Source organism: Erpetoichthys calabaricus, chromosome 6 (genome assembly GCF_900747795.2).
Source record: "Erpetoichthys calabaricus chromosome 6, fErpCal1.3, whole genome shotgun sequence".
Classification (NCBI taxonomy): domain Eukaryota; kingdom Metazoa; phylum Chordata; class Cladistia; order Polypteriformes; family Polypteridae; genus Erpetoichthys; species Erpetoichthys calabaricus.
Window position 1 is genome coordinate 122,929,854 of NC_041399.2, and position 16,335 is coordinate 122,946,188.

At 41.0% G+C, this 16,335-nt stretch overlaps 1 protein-coding gene across 2 annotated transcripts in view; it reads right to left on the bottom strand.

The window, feature by feature from the left end:
• snap47 (synaptosome associated protein 47) overlaps nucleotides 1-16,329 on the bottom strand; it is a 131,062-nt gene extending 114,733 nt beyond the window's left edge. For both annotated transcript variants that reach the window (XM_028803897.2, XM_028803896.2), the window contains exon 1: nucleotides 16,169-16,329. The gene's annotated coding sequence lies outside the window, so the exon portion shown is untranslated. The remainder of the gene's footprint in view (nucleotides 1-16,168) is intronic.
• Nucleotides 16,330-16,335: the final 6 nt, after the last annotated feature.

The window sequence follows — 16,335 nt, forward strand, 5'->3', positions numbered from 1 at the left end:
GTGCTTCAGGCATTTCTCCCCTGTGCAGTGTGTGAGCGAGTGAGAAGAGAGAGAGAAAGCCAGTACGTTAGAGTGAGCGAGAGCAGGCTCGAAGGCAATGTGTTCCTGTGGTATAGCGGGTCCATAGCTCCCCTTCAAAAGGCCATTTTTAATCAGGCGACTGACAGTAGTGGAGTCAGGCACAGAGAAGGTCAGCTGCAGAGAGAGCGTCTCGACTGTTGCAGGGCCTGAAGCAGGTGAGACGCTAATGAAAAAGAGGCACAGGGCTTATTGGTTTTTAAAGACTGCTTCCTTCATTGTGTTTTAACTTCAGTTTTAAAGGATTGCGCGGCTCCCTCTTGCGCTGCCTGTGTATGCGTCTGTCTCTCTCTGGCGCTGCCTCTGTGTGTGTGCGTGGCTCTCTCGCGCGCGCTGCCTCTGTGTGCGCTTGTCTCTCTCTGGCGTTGCCTCTGTGTGTGTGCGCGGCTCTCTCTCTCGCGCTGCCTGTGTGTGCGCTTGTCTCTCTCTGGCGTTGCCTCTGTGTGTGTGCGCGCGGCTCTCTCTCTCGCGCTGCCTGTGTGTGCCTCTGTCTCTCTGGTGCTGCCCCTGTCTCTCTGGCGCTGCCTGTGTGTGCGCGGCTCTCTCTCTCGTGCTGCCTGTGTGTGCCTCTGTCTCTCTCTGGCGCTGCCTCTGTGTGAACCAAGGTTCCACTGAGGTTGACTAATGAAAAGTCAACGTGGCTCAGAGCTGCAAGTGGACTGTGGCACAGACAAACAGAAATGACGGCATGTTTTCCGAGGCGTCGCATCTGAGTTGGTGGGCGTGGCTGTGATTTTTTCGTCGTATCCAATGGTCTAAGAGTTGGTGGGCGTGGCTCCTTCCTGCATGCGCCATTGGCGTCTTACTTGTCGGCGGTTTAGTGAATCCACACCCCTTCCGGCGTGCTTTCCATAGGTGGCTACTTGTCTCCCGGCTTAGTGAATTATATATATATAGATAGAGAGATATTCCAATAAATCTTTGTGATTTACCATACAATGCGTTCTTTACTTCCTATCCACCGTCTGAAACTGCGGAGGCAAAACAGGCACGGGTTCAAACCGAACGAGCTCAACTGACGGATATACGCCTACAACGCGCATCTCAAACCGCAGAAGCAGGGCAAGCACGGGTTCATAACAACGCAAGATCCTACAACGCGCGTCTGAAACTACGGCTGACCAGCGGGCACGGGTTCAAAACGCCGGGGGTAGGCGAGCGAAGCGAGCAGGGGGCGGAGCCCCCTTGTATCAGAGAATTCTAAAGGAAAATGTCAGGACATCTGTCCATGAACTGAATCTCAAGAAAAGGTGGGTCATGCAGCAAGACAGACCCTAAGCACACAAGTCGTTCTACCAAAGAATGGTTAAAGAAGAATAAAGTTAATGTTTTGGAATGGCCAAGTCAAAGTCCTGACCTTAATCCAATCGAAATGTTGTGGAAGGACCTGAAGCAAGCAGTTAATGTGAGGAAACCCACCAACATCCCAGAGTTGAAGCTGTTCTGTATGGAGGAATGGGCTAAAATTCCTCCAAGCCGGTGTGCAGGACTGATCAACAGTTACCGGAAATGTTTAGTTGCAGTTATTGCTGAAAAGGGGGCCACACCAGATACTGAAAGCAAAGGTTCACATACTTTTGCCACTCGCAAATATGTAATATTCGATCATTTTCCTCAATAAATAAATGACCAAGTATAATATTTTTGTCTCATTTGTTTAACTGGTTTCTCTTTATCTACTTTTAGGACTTCAGTGAAAATCTGATGATATTTTAGGTTATATTTATGCAGAAATTTAGAAAATTCTAAAGGGTTCACAAACTTTCAAGCACAACTGTATCCTGTACCACTCTTACATACCTCTCTGCCACTCCCAGAAATGCTTTCTCAAAATCAAAATAAATAATATCATATATTCCACTTTCATCATATCCTTCTGTGGATTCCTCATAGGATTCCAGCATGTCAGTAAACCATGACCTCTGTCTATATATAGCATTATATACTGCCTGGTTAATCTTGCGGGACCATATGTGAATATTGAACGAAAACAAATTTTGTAATTAATAGTGGTAAAATCCATCACTGAAATGGTTCTACACATAAGACTTCTTCTTAAAAACCTGCCCTTAATTTCCTCCAGTCTGTGCACTTTAAACGTTCAGGACTGTAGCGTCCCATTTCTACTCATGTATTAAACAAATATGTACAATAACTATGGAAAGACAGGGAGAAGGGAAAAGAAACTGAACAGAAAATTACTGTTATCAATTCAAGAGCTCTGTAATTGAAGCTCAATAATTTATACACAGTATCTTGCATCACTACATGGCAAAACAGAATGAAACAGAGAATTTGCATACATTTCGATTACACCATGTAGAAATTACAACTTTCTTTTTTTTTTTTTTTTAACATTTTATTAATTTTATTAAAATCAGACAACATTCCATACATGCAAGTCAAGCTTAACAAAACTAGGTTTGAAACAAATCAACCCCCACCCATGAGAAAGAAAGCTAGGTTAGCAGAGTAAAACTTTAATAATAGTAAAAATATGTAAGTAAATAAATGAATAAAAATAAACAGAATTAAAAAAAGAGGGGAGAGAATCCACTTCTAATTTAAATGCTCATTCTAAGATGTTACTGATCAGATCCTGCCAAGGTTTGAAAAGGTTTTGTACAGTTTCTCTAAGTAAGAATTACATTTTTTCCAATTTTAGACAATATATAACATTAGTTATCCACTGACCTAAAAACGGTGACAACACTTTTTCTACATGGTCCCCCCATTTCAGGGCACCATAGTGATAAGGACAATTGGCTTCACAGGTGTTTGTGATTATTAACTTTGCTTCACTAGTTCAGGCATAAGATACCTAGGCTTGCTTCAACCCTTTGGAGTCTTTAGTTGCCATTGTTCAACATGAAGGCAAGAGCTGTGCCAATGAAAGTCAAAGAAGCCATTAGGAGGCTGAAAAACAAGAGTCAAATAATCAGAAACATTGGTAAAACCTTGGGATTACCTAAATCAACCGGAATTTCATTAAGAAGAAAACATGCACTAATAAGCTAAGGAAAACCTACACGGCTGATGAAAGCAGAATCCTTACTATGTTAAAAAAAAACCTCCAAATGCTTGTCCAACAGATCATAAACAATCTTCAGGAGGCAGATGTGTACTAGGGGGCTTCGCTCACCAACCCCCGTTTTTGTTTTTCCAGATACACACGTTTAAGAGTTTTGTTTCTTTGAATGGTTGCTATTTCATTAGTTTCACTTTTATTTCCAAACCTCTGTAAAAACAAAATTTGGAATCTTTCGAGTCCCAATGTGCTGAATCTATTAAATGAGGTCCGTGAGATGTGTTTAATGACTTTGTACCAATCATTCAGGATAGGTTTCTCTGTTTAAAATTTCAGCACAGACAAAACAATCCACATCATCAGCAGTTAATAATTTTTTTTGCAAAGTAACCAATAAATGCATGTGAGGTAAACTCCGTTTTTGAAATTCTCTTAACTTAAACTTCAAAGCCTTACAATATTTACATACTTCTAACATATCACCTGTGTCCATATATTCGATCTCTATTCGACATTCCGTTATTTCTCCGAGTAATAATTTTCTTTCTTTGCGCTAATGCAATGTTTACTTTCTTTGTTTTGACACTGTCGTTGTTTTCTGCTTTCATATTCTGTATCTTGCTCTGCATGTGTTTCGTGCCTATGCTTTTTTTAAGCTTTTGAATTCCAGTTTTCATTATCTCCAACCTGCTCTCCATGTGTTTGGCCCCCTTTTTTAACCTCTGTATGACATTTTACTTTGTTTTCTAACTCAGTCTTTTATTTCTGACCCCGCTTTATCCTGCTTTTGTTTCAATGACACCTGGTCCGTGGTGATTACATTTTCCCTTTTTCAAGTAATAATTTCCATTTGTTTGCGATCTTGTGATCTTTACTGTACTGTCAATAATGCATCACTGTAATGTGATTCACCTATGCTGTATAGTTTGGACGTGTGAGGATGACGTACGTTTAATACGGAGCGTTCGCCCGTGTCACTCTGGGGCCCATCACTGTTAATACAGAGCTCCTTCCGTACTATTATGCGGTGCATTGTGGACCACTGCGGACTCCGTAGTGTTTCCCGTTTCACTTTGTATCTCAGTCAGTTGAGCTCTTTCTTTTTGGAGCCATGCCTGCCTGGTTTGCGGCATTTCAGACGCGCGTTGTAGGCGCCTGCGTTCATTAATTATATCCAGGCGGGCTCGTTTTTGTATCACGGCCACTCGAGCTCTTTCGTTTTGAACCCGTGCCAGCTTTGCCTCCGCAGTTTGAGACACACGTTGTAGGCGTCTTCGTTCATTATATCTGTCCATGCGGGCTCGTTGTTGTAGCTGTGTTAGTTGTTGAGCTGTTTGGTTTTGGAGCCGAGACAGTTTTGCTTCCGTGGTTTCAGACGCGTGTCCGTACCATCTCGGGTTTGATATGTGAACCTTTGTGGACTCCGTAGTGTGTCCCGTTTTACTCTGGGGCAGGGCGTTGACTCCTCTTGTTTTACTATGTCTCCTGTGTCCATGGGCATGTACCTGCTTCTATATTACTTCTCTCCCGTTTCACTCTGGGGCCGGGGGCTTTGTGTGGCGCCTGCGTGTCGTTCGTAGTCTCTCCCGTTTCACTCTGGGGCGGGGGGGCTTTGTGTGGCGCCTGCACACGTTCGTAGTCTCTCCCGTTTCACTCTGGGGAGGGGGGCTTTGTGTGGCGCCTGCACACTATGTCTTCTGCGTCCACGGGCATGTACCTGCTTCCATATCCGGTTTACCATTCTCGGTTAGTAATATGGATGTGTCAGAGATGACTATCTGCATAAGACTTCACGAACAGAAATACAGAGGCCGCACTGTAAGATGCAAAAATATATACACACACACACGCACGCGCACACACACACACGCAGGCGCGCACACACACACACACACATATGGGACATATCCGGTTCTCCAGAACATTAAATGAACGACATGTAAACGCAATAAAGACGTTTTCCTCGCACTCATCGGGATTTTGGCAGAAACTGACACCATAAAAAAGCTGCATGTGACGTTTTTTTGATGTCATCCAAACGTGCATCCTACTGAATGCAAGAGGTGAAAGCCCGTATGGATGGTCTGATTTGCTGCAATGAGCTGAAAAACTCTCGCCATTCAATCCACACTCACCTGAATCTACAGACGGCAGAAAAACGCTCAGTTCACACATCTGTGTGGTCAGGGCCTGAAAGTCAAAATGATTAATAAAGATAACAAAGACATCTAAAGTTACAATTACTTAACTCGTGGTGATGACAGACTGGCAGTTGAAATAATTCATCATGTGATGAACATAGTCCAGGAATTCAAAGCTACTACAGGTAAAATTTTGTTACAACGAACTTCCAGGGACCTAAAAAATATTTTGTTGTAATGAGATTCTGTATTTGTAGCTATAGTGCTTTCTTTAACTTGCATCCAGGCGTCTGCAATCACTTCAATTGCTTCTTTCGCGTTAATTTTAATCTTCTCCTGTCTACAAGTTATTCGGATGAGAATTTTTCTCAGCATTTCCTTACGATAATACACTTTCAGGGTACGAATGATGTCCAAACACGAGGCTGAGTCTCAGTACTTTAGCAAAACCAGCTTTATTCAGCTTGAAACAGGAACAGCACGGTTATTTATTGTAGCGGGATCTACCACTCTCCTGTAAACAGACACAGCAGTCAGGCAGGGTTGTGGCTAGGTTAGTGGCCAAGTAATACTGTTCCCTGCATTTACAATGTTCCTTGCATCACCCATCAAGATCTTTTCTGTTTGCTTCTGTGAAGAGCCACAGCAGAGCTGGGAGCCTGCTCTTGCTCCGGCAATGGATAAACATTCTTCCACAGATGCGGTGATCGCACTTCAGGACGCTCTTCTGTGTGTTGTCCACTTGTGGGAGGTCCCAAGAGAATTTAGAAACCTCACATTTTCTTGAATGAGTGCCGCATTAATAGGAATGTTTCTTGAACGAGCTCACTTAACCACATAAAAACTGCTTTTTCGACATCTTCAAATGCAGCAGTTCACATACATTTGCAACCCGAGATTTTTCTTCTTTTTTTTGACTCGGTCTTTCAAGAAAGTTGACCGTGGTGATGGCGAAATTCTGAATTCACCAGCAACGTCTTTTTTCTTTTTGCTGCAATCGAGAGCTGAAAAATTAAAAGTTTTTTTTCCTAATATGAACTGTTATTGTTTTTTCGTGTCTGCCGTTTCTATAGGAGGGTGACAATGAGTTAAATTCCAATGGATGTTGTTCAAATGTTGACGAGCAATAAGCAAAATGTATCACTGAAAACCACCGAAAACAAAACCAGCAACAAAACAGTACGAAGAAAGTTTGAAGAAAGAAAAACAAACTTACAATGTTTCTGTTTGGGGGATAGTTTTGCACAACTGAGCTGCAACCACAGAACTAAGTGCTCTGTGGATGATTCATTCAGGCATTTCAAGGTCTTTTGGGCACTTCACTGTAATGAAAGGATCTGCTGAATGTACTTTATTGTAAATATATTCTTTGTAACAGAATTTTACCTGTTTTTTGAATACAAACTGTTTAATTTGAAAACAACTAAGCCCCTATGTACTGCTTTTTTAATGCTGTTATTTCCTTTTCATTCAAGTTTGTTATCTCATAAGGTCATAGTTAGTAACAGTTTGTCATCTATACTTATACTGGCTCCAGAAGCCTATAAAAGTTGTTCATCCTATACTACGTGATTAATTTTGTGTTTATGTTACTCTTATGATTTCAAACAATAGGCCTAATTTTAAGTCAGAAATTGGGGTTCCTGAAATTTGTTATGACTTAAGTGTTTACTCTAAAACATAGAGATCTAGTCTGTTTAAGTATTGCTGTTGTCTGTAAATTCAGGAAAGGCCCAGATTCGATTGACCTTAATGTGATATGAGTAGCCAAACATTCTTAATGGCAGTTAAAAAGTCTCAGTTTGCCTGATGGAGGCCCATCTGTGGGAATACAGACTTCTTGGCTTATATGCGATAAGATGATCAATACCAGACCATGTAACATCTAGGGATGAGCTGGAAACACGAGTTCTGAACAAAGGACCATAAATCAAGGACGATTAACACTGACAGACAAAACTTTGCACAAGTGGTCAACCAAGAGGATGGGCTAATGTGTATCTAGGAAACCAATGACAAGACCTCTAATTCCTTCCTAAAAGACCTCAGTTGATTGCTTTCCTCTATCAACTCAATGCCGACCCAAGTGTAATTTATGCTGTACAGCAGAGACCATAGTATTTCTTCTCCAAAAGGGTAACCACGCCTAGACTGGAAAACAAATGCAAGACTATCTGTAACAGGAGTTTGGAGCAGGAATGCCATTAGTCCTAATGCCTGAGCTGAGGAAAACCATATACAGTGCATCTGGAAAGTATTCACAGCACATGACTTTTTCCACATTTTGTTATGTTACAGCAAAATGGATTAAATTCATTTTTTCCTCAGAATTCTACACACAACACCCCATAATGACAATGTGAAAAAAGTTTACTTGAGATTTTTGCAAATTTATTAAAAATAAAAAAATTGAGAAAGCACATGTACGTAAGTATTCACAGCCTTTGCCATGAAGCTCAAAATTTAGCTCAGGTGCATCCTGTTTCCCCTGATCATCCTTGAGATGTTTCTGCAGCTTAACTGGAGTCCACCTGTGGTAAATTCGGTTGATTGGACATGATTTGGAAAGGCACACACCTGTCTATATAAGGTCCCATATTTGACAGTTCATGTCGGAACACAAACGAAGCATGAAGTCAAAGGAATTGTCTGTAGACCTCTGAGACAGGATTGTCTCGAGGCACAAATCTGGGGAAGGTTACAGAAAAATTTCTGCTGCTTTGAAGGTCCCAATGAGCACAGTGGCCTCCATCATCTGTAAGTGGAAGAAGTTCGAAACCACCAGGACTGTTCCTAGAGCTGGCCGGCCATCTAAACTGAGCGATAGGGGGAGAAGGGCCTTAGTCAGGGAGGTGACCAAGAACTCAATGGTCACTCTGTCAGAGCTCCAGAGGACCTCTGTGGAGAGAGGAGAACCTTCCAGAAGGACAACCATCTCTGCAGCAATCCACCAATCAGGCCTGTATGGTAGAGTGGCCAGACGGAAGCCACTCCTTAGTAAAAGGCACATGGCAGCCCACCTGGAGTTTGCCAAAAGGCACCTGAAGGACTCTCAGACCATGAGAAAGAAAATTCTCTGGTCTGATGAGACAAAGATTGAACTCTTTGGTGTGAATGCCAGGTGTCACGTTTGGAGGAAACCAGGCACCGTTCATCACCAGGCCAATACCATCTCTACAGTGAAGCATGGTGGTGGCAGCATCATGCTGTGGGGATGTTTTTCAGCGGCAGGGACTGGGAGACTAGTCAGGATAAAGGGAAAGATGACTGCAGCAATGTACAGAGACATCCTGGATGAAAACCTGCTCCACAGCGCTCTTCACCTCAGACTGGGGCGACGGTTCATCTTTCAGCAGGACAACGACCCTAAACACACACGCCAAGATATCAAAGGAGTGGCTTCAGGACAACTCTGTGAATGTCCTTGAGTGGCCCAGACAGAGCCCAGACTTGAATCCGATTGAACATCCCTGGAGAGATCTTAAAATGGCTGTGCAGCGATGCTTCCCATCCAACCTGATGGAGCTTGAGAGGTGTTGCAAAGAGGAATGGGCAAAACTGGCCAAGGATAGGTTTGCCAAGCTTGTGGCATCATATTCAAAAAGACTTGAGGCTGTAATTGCTGTCAAAGGTGCATCGACAAAGTATTGAGCAAAGGCTGTGAATACTTATGTACATGTGATTTCTCAGTTTTTTGTTTTTTTTTAAAAATTTGCAAAAACCTCAAGTAAACTTTTTTCATGTTGTCATTATGGGGTGTTATGTGTATAATTCTGAGGAAAAAAATGAATTTAAGAAATGAAGAAATGAAGGCTGTAACATAACAAAATGTGGAAAAAGTGATGCGCTGTGAATACTTTCCGGATGCACTGTACGTCAAAGCCACGGATTTGCCTTGCTAACAATGAGGGCTGCCTGATCCACTGCTAGGGGCACGGAGAGGGTGGGTTTGGGTGAACCAGTGCAGGTACTAGTTGTGAACAAATAAAAGCCATACTACAAACACAAGAAGCTTAATAACAAGCTAAAAAGCTTATTCATCTTGGACACATGAACTGAAAGATGATAATCCATAAGTTATGTGAATTTTCTATAAGATAGAAAAAGTCAAATAAGATTTCATTAATTTTATGTTTTGTGCTTTTTTTATTTTCTTTTGTCTATATCTATATATTTATCTACTGTATATCTATAACTATCTCTCTCTCTCATATATACAGTTAGGTCCATAAATATTTGGACAGAGACAACTTTTTTCTAATTTTGGTTCTGTACATTACCACAATGAATTTTAAATGAAACAACTCAGATGCAGTTGAAGTGCAGACTTTCAGCTTTAATTCAGTAGGGTGAACAAAACGATTGCATAAAAATGTGAGGCAACTAAAGCATTTTTTAACACAATCCCTTCATTTCAGGGGCTCAAAGGTAATTGGACAAATTAAATAACTGGAAATAAAATGTTCATTTCTAATACTTGGTTGAAAACCCTTTGCTGCAAATGACAGCCTGAAGTCTTGAACTCATGGACATCACCAGATGCTGGGTTTCCTCCTTTTTAAAGCTCTGCCAGGCCTTTACTGCAGCGGCTTTCAGTTGCTGTTTGTTTGTGGGCCTTTCTGTCTGAAGTTTAGTCTTCAACAAGTGAAATGCATGCTCAATTGGGTTAAGATCAGGTGACTGACTTGGCCATTCAAGAATTTTCCACTTCTTTGCTTTAATAAACTCCTGGGTTGCTTTGGCTGTATGTTTTGGGTCATTGTCCATCTGTATCATGAAACACCACCCATTCAATTTGACAGCATTTAGCTGGATTTGAGCAGACAGTATGTCTCTGAACACCTCAGAATTCATTCGGCTGCTTCTGTCCTGTGTCACATCATCAATAAACACTAGTGTCCCAGTGCCACTGGCAGCCATGCACGCCCAAGCCATCACACTGCCTCCACCATGTTTTACAGATGATGTGGTATGCTTTAGATAATGAGCTGTTCCACGCCTTCTCCATACTTTTATCTTGCCATCATTCTGGTGAAGGTTGATCTTGGTTTCATCTGTCCAAAGAATGTTTTTCCAGAACTGTGCTGGCTTTTGTAGATGTTCTTTAGCAAAGTCCAATCTAGCCTTTCTATTCTTGAGGCTTATGAGTGGCTTGCACCTTGCAGTGCACCCCTCTGTATTTACTTTCATGCAGTCTTCTCTTTATGGAAGACTTGGATATCGATACGCCTACCCCCTGGAGAGTGTTGTTCACTTGGTTGGCTGTTGTGAAGGGGTTTCTCTTCACCATGGAAATGATTCTGCGATCATCCACCACTGTTGTCTTCCATGGACGTCCAGGTCTTTTTGCGTTGCTGAGTTCACCAGTGCTTGTTTTCTTTCTCAGGATGTACCAAACTGTACATTTTGCCACTCGTAATATTGTAGCAATTTCTCGGATGGTTTTTTCTGTTTTCGCAGCTTAAGGATGGCTTCTTTCACCTGCATGGAGAGCTCCTTTGACCTTGTCTGTTGTCTGTTCACAGCAAAATCTTCCACATGCAAGCACCACACCTCAAATCAACTCCAGGCCTTTTATCTGCTTAATTGATAATGACATAACGACGGACTTGCCCACACCTGCCCATGAAATAACCTTTGAGTCAATTATCCAATTACTTTTGAGCCCCTGAAATGAAGGGATTGTGTTAAAAAAATGCTTTAGTTGCCTCACATTTTAATGCAATCGTTTTGTTCACCCCACTGAATTAAAGCTGAATGTCTGCAGTTCAACTGCATCTGAGTTGTTTCATGTAAAATTAATTGTGGTAATGTACAGAACCAAAATTAGAAAAAAGCTGTCTCTGTCCAAATATTTATGGACCTGTGTGTGTATGTGTATATATATATATATATATATATATATATATATACACACACACACATACATACATACATTTATATATTCATAGCATTCATAGTCTGAAACACAATCTGATTGTATGGGTGGTTACTTACCAGGTAACGCATGTGGTTGGTCTGCAAGTCGGCAAACATCCGCCACGGGCCCTCTCAGTTGTGAGAAGCAGATCATAGAATGTTACATAGTTTACTGTCAAATAATGCAAAGAGTATGTGACACGTGTTTCGCCCTTATTTTGGGCTCATCAGGCATACACACTCCACTGCACCCCTCACGAGGAGTGGAGGTTCAAGGAAGAGGAAGAGAAAGAGAGAGAGAGAAAGAAGAGTTGTTGGGATAAGGCATTGTGGCCAAAGCATGCTGACCCGTGGAGTGATGGCGAGACAACAACGGGAGAAGAGGAGCATTCGCTAAAGACTATAAAAGGGTTGCAGGGTGGAAACCACCCAGAAGACTCTTCCCCGATTGAGTCCTCTCATAGGGTGGAGGGAGCGCTGGAGGACCAGAAGTCCCTCCCAGAGACAGGCACAGGATTGAACGGAGTGTTGTGTACCCACCGGTAAGTGGTCGAGGGCAGGACTAACAAACGTCAAGGACAACGGACAAGGACCCAACGGAGCGTGCACAGGAGCTCCACGGCTCACAGCCGGACGGGAGGACCGAATGAACTGTAAGTCAAACGCCGGCTGATGTTTTGGTTTTGCTGGCAGCTGTATGGGAGCTGGAGGAAGCCATTCGGCCCATACAGCCGCTCTTTGTGAGAGATTATTGACAGGTTGGAGAAGAAAACGGAGACTTCCCTGACGACCACAAAGGAGTGGGGGGGGGGGGGGGAGTACAACATGGAATTCTCCAGACAGAGTGTTGCTGTGGAACAGATGAGTACTACTGGTACCGTAAAGGAAAGGGGAAGCCCTAGTGAAGGGAGCCGAGACAGGGGTGGCCAGACTCAAGTAGCGGGGTGTCCTACAGTAGATCGGGGGATGAGTACCGAGCAAGCAGTGGGAGAAGAGACAGGGGGGAGGTGCCGGCTTGTATGTGTCAGCACCCAGACTGCCCTGCTCCAAGAAGCTGTGGCACTCGTAACCCGATCGAGAGGAGTGCAAACAGCACGGAGTCCCTCTTTGTCCCATAAGGGGATCCAGGCTGTTGCAGCACCCCAGAGTAACGGGAGGCCTCAGAGTAAGAAGGGAAGGGGGTCTCCCGACAGAAGGAAACGTGAGCCAGAGAGCTCACATATGGTGAGAGAGCTCTCTCCACGGAGATGGAGAGCAGCCCCAAACCTGGCTGAGGAGACACAGGCACGGGCGTTCCTGTCCTGTTTTCAGGTCCGGAGGGCACCGGAAAGGCAGGGGGTCCTGTCAATGTTACAAGTGACATGGGGCCGGTCATCTGTGGAGACATTTTCCGTACGCCGTGACGGAAGACGCCAGTCAGCAGCGTCGGGACAACGTCTCCGCACCTTATGTGTCTTATTTTAGCAGGACCGGACCGTGGACGATAGTATGTCGGCACCCCGCCATGGGAAACACCCAGCCCTCGTGGGACGGGCCGCTTTGCCATACGGGCTTCAGCTGGTGATGGGGCAGTGTAAATACATTTTTAAAAATGGTCGGTGCTATTCCTATTAACTAAAATGAAAACAAAATATGTTGTTAACAAACAAATAATCATTGTTTTATCTAAAACTAAAAACTGTCTGAAACCTAATACTAAACAAAAATGGGAAAATAAAAACAAAAATGAAACTACACTGATGAAAATGATGTAACAACAGTCAATGGCAACCAAAATCACCAACCAATTGGGGGCTAGATTCAACATCACAATTAAATCAAAGTCACAAATTGAAATCACAAGGCTGATACAACTTGCGTGAATTTCATCGCAGCAACTCATAATGTGACTCGGTAGTATGTATGGCCCCAAATACCATGTATGCACTCCTGAAAATGTCTGGGCATGCTCCTGATGAGAAGGCAGATGGGGCGCCAGTCGCAGAGCTGCCAATTGTGGCATTCTCTGGCAAATGCCAATCAAGCTGCCTGGTGATGGGTTGTGAGCACAACTTCAACTAAAGGACGTCAAGCCCTCATGCCACCCACATGGAGTCTGTTTCTGACAGTTTGGTCAGAAACATGCACACCAGTAGCCAGTTGGTGGTCGTTTCATAGGGCTCTGCTAGTGCTGTTCCTCCTCACACAAAGGAGCAGATACTAGAGCTGAGAGCAAATACTTCATTACTTGTCAATGACTTATTCTGTTTATTTCAGTGGCAAAACTTATAGTCAATCACAGATTTTCTGTTATCAATGAATAGCCGGCATCTTTCACTAAACTTCAAAGAGAACGCCCTTAAATTAAAAAATGCCACGTTTACTTGGAAAATACAGCTAAACAGTTTAAATATTAGAGACATGGAGGATTTGTCAAGTTCGAATAACTATCCTTACGCTTCAAATTCAGTCAGTATTTAGACTGGCAAAATCTTATCTTTATATTCCAATGAAGTTAGGAATTTCAGCCATTTAACCTTACTTCCCACAGACATTTATTGTTTGCAGTAATACCTTTCCAGTAATAGATTAAGCATATGCATAGCGTGCAGTCAATGTTATCAATTAAGCCAATGTTACACATATATATATATATATATGTTTAGTTTTAATCAGGTTATTAGAACTTATGTTTTAATGTGGGCAGTGCAGAGTTATGGAGCACATTCCAGTCACACTATCATGATGAATTTCACCCTGTGAAATGCTTCATCAACAGCACATAGATGGACTGCAATAATTGTAATATATTTGGAGTGATGCAGTATTGCAAAGCTTTTAACAGAGAATCTCCATCTCAGTATTTCCAGCGGCGTGGAGGTCTAGCAAACAATTAGCCACTGAGTGGTCAATGTCCTTCTAGCGTGTGACTGTACAGCTGATAATGAATTCCACTTTTATCCTGCTCATTTTTCCTTATCATAATTGTCATGGGTGATTATACCATCAACATTTATTCCTAATAAGTGCAGAAAAACTGTGTCATTTGTTCATGGCTTTCATCTTTGTTTTCTTGCTATTTTCTTAATCTAATTAAAAATGTTGGCTTTCAAATATGTATTTATGTTTGATATAAGTTTGTATCCTGCATTATTAATGTCATCTTTGCTTTTATTTCTGTTGAATTACTTTGACTATTTGTGAAGTTGAGCATTCAAAAGGTGCTATACAAATAAAAAGTATTACTGTTACACAGTGCCATGATTTCAAGTTTGAATGCTATCCTGATTAGTGTCTGCATGGAGCTGGCATGTTCTCCCCATGTGTATATGAACTATGTGTATAACTGCAAATACTGTTTTATATTTGGATATTAGACACACCATTAAGCACTCTCAATTGTCAAAATTTGTTTTGTTCTACATTTGTTGTTAAACTACATTGTCTTAATTTAGTCCCGCATAGCGGTCCCCAGGTTTTGCATTTTGTTTATTAAGTTAATGATCTAAGATTTTGCTATAACAGATGTTCAGTATTTCATGTAAATGGTATATGCTTGTAGAAATGCTTTATATACATGGAAAAACCTTCATCTCAATTTCTGCTATTAGCACAGTTCAAGTTGTGACTTCAACAGTATTTAAAAAAATAAACAAAATAAGAATTTCAAAGTTTCAATATGAGAAGATGATATATAGTCCACATCAGGAGATATAAAAAATAAATATAAACTAAGAGTATACATGTATGGTAATCTTACAGTTCACAAGGAGAATCCTAAAATTAAAGAAGAAAGTGTTTTTGAAATTAAATAACCATTTACTTAAACTTGTTGCAGGTTATGGTAACAAATGACATCAGAACACACTTATTATTTGAGTCTTGAATTTTTTGATTGTACTGCAACCTTGAACTGTCACATTATCTGTGCAAACTGGAGTTCTGTCACAGACAGTATAATTGTTTGTATTAAGTTCACAGGTACATCATGAATGATGTACAATTTGACAACTATAAAGAAAAAATGTGTTTTACACTTACAAAACTGTGCCCATGTGCACATTTTGTTGAGTAATACAAAACTAATAAAATGTAATAAGTACTATAACGTTAACTGCTGAAAAACTAAAACAAAAAACAAAACTAAAATAAAAAAATGGCAAAAAACTAAATGAAAAATAAAAAAGAATGAAAACTAAATAAGTATTCGAATTAAAAAATTGCAACAAACTAAAACTACATAAAAATTAAAAACATCTTCAAATTTATTAAAAAACACTATATATGGTTACATTTACTAAACAGGATCACTTCAAAGAGTTATTTTCACTTTTGAACATTTCTGACATATTCCAGGCCTTGACTACTGACTTTGAAAGAGAATTTAGTCTACATAAAACAAAATCTAGAAATCATTTGAAAAACGTCATGAGAATGAAACTCTTTTTAAATTCGGGACAGACTGTTAATGTTCATAAAATTTATAATTTATCGAAGACTGAAATTGTCAGTAGAGAAACTTTTTGAATACTTAGTGAAATTTTGAATAGAGGTAAACGTTTTATATATAAAAAAAACATCAATTCATTTTTCGATGTTTAACATTAAATATGCAATACGGTAATCATAGGTGTGATGTTTTTTCTGTGCTATTTACAGAAATGCATTGCTATTACTGACGCCCAAACATTTTTGATTTTTAGAACTTGTTGCCCACACGAAAAATTGTGCACGCACCATGTCACTCTTTAGAGGGAACACCGATTCTAATGGTAAACCTGAAGACACTGTACATATAAACATTTTCAAATGTTGTTATTGTTGCTTCCTGGCATTTGCGTAATTTTGCATCTTCATCAGGTAATATTTGTATTTCTACATGCAACCTGAACTTAACATAAAGGATTAAAAATGCTAGGAGAGATGTATAATTTTTCGAATGCTATAATAGCAGCTATATTGTATCGTTGTATGATGTAGTTTCCATAATCTGCAAAGACCATGTTTCATGCAAAAAACAAACCTGTAAAACATCCACTCCTCGTCTGTTCCAGATTAATGATGAGATGGGATAATCTTCTCCAATTCAGTCAACGTTCACGCTATTATCTTCTTGTCGAATATTACATCACAGAACCAACCTGTAAAATAATATCTTACATTCCTCCAGTTTTTTTACCCCCCGGGTAA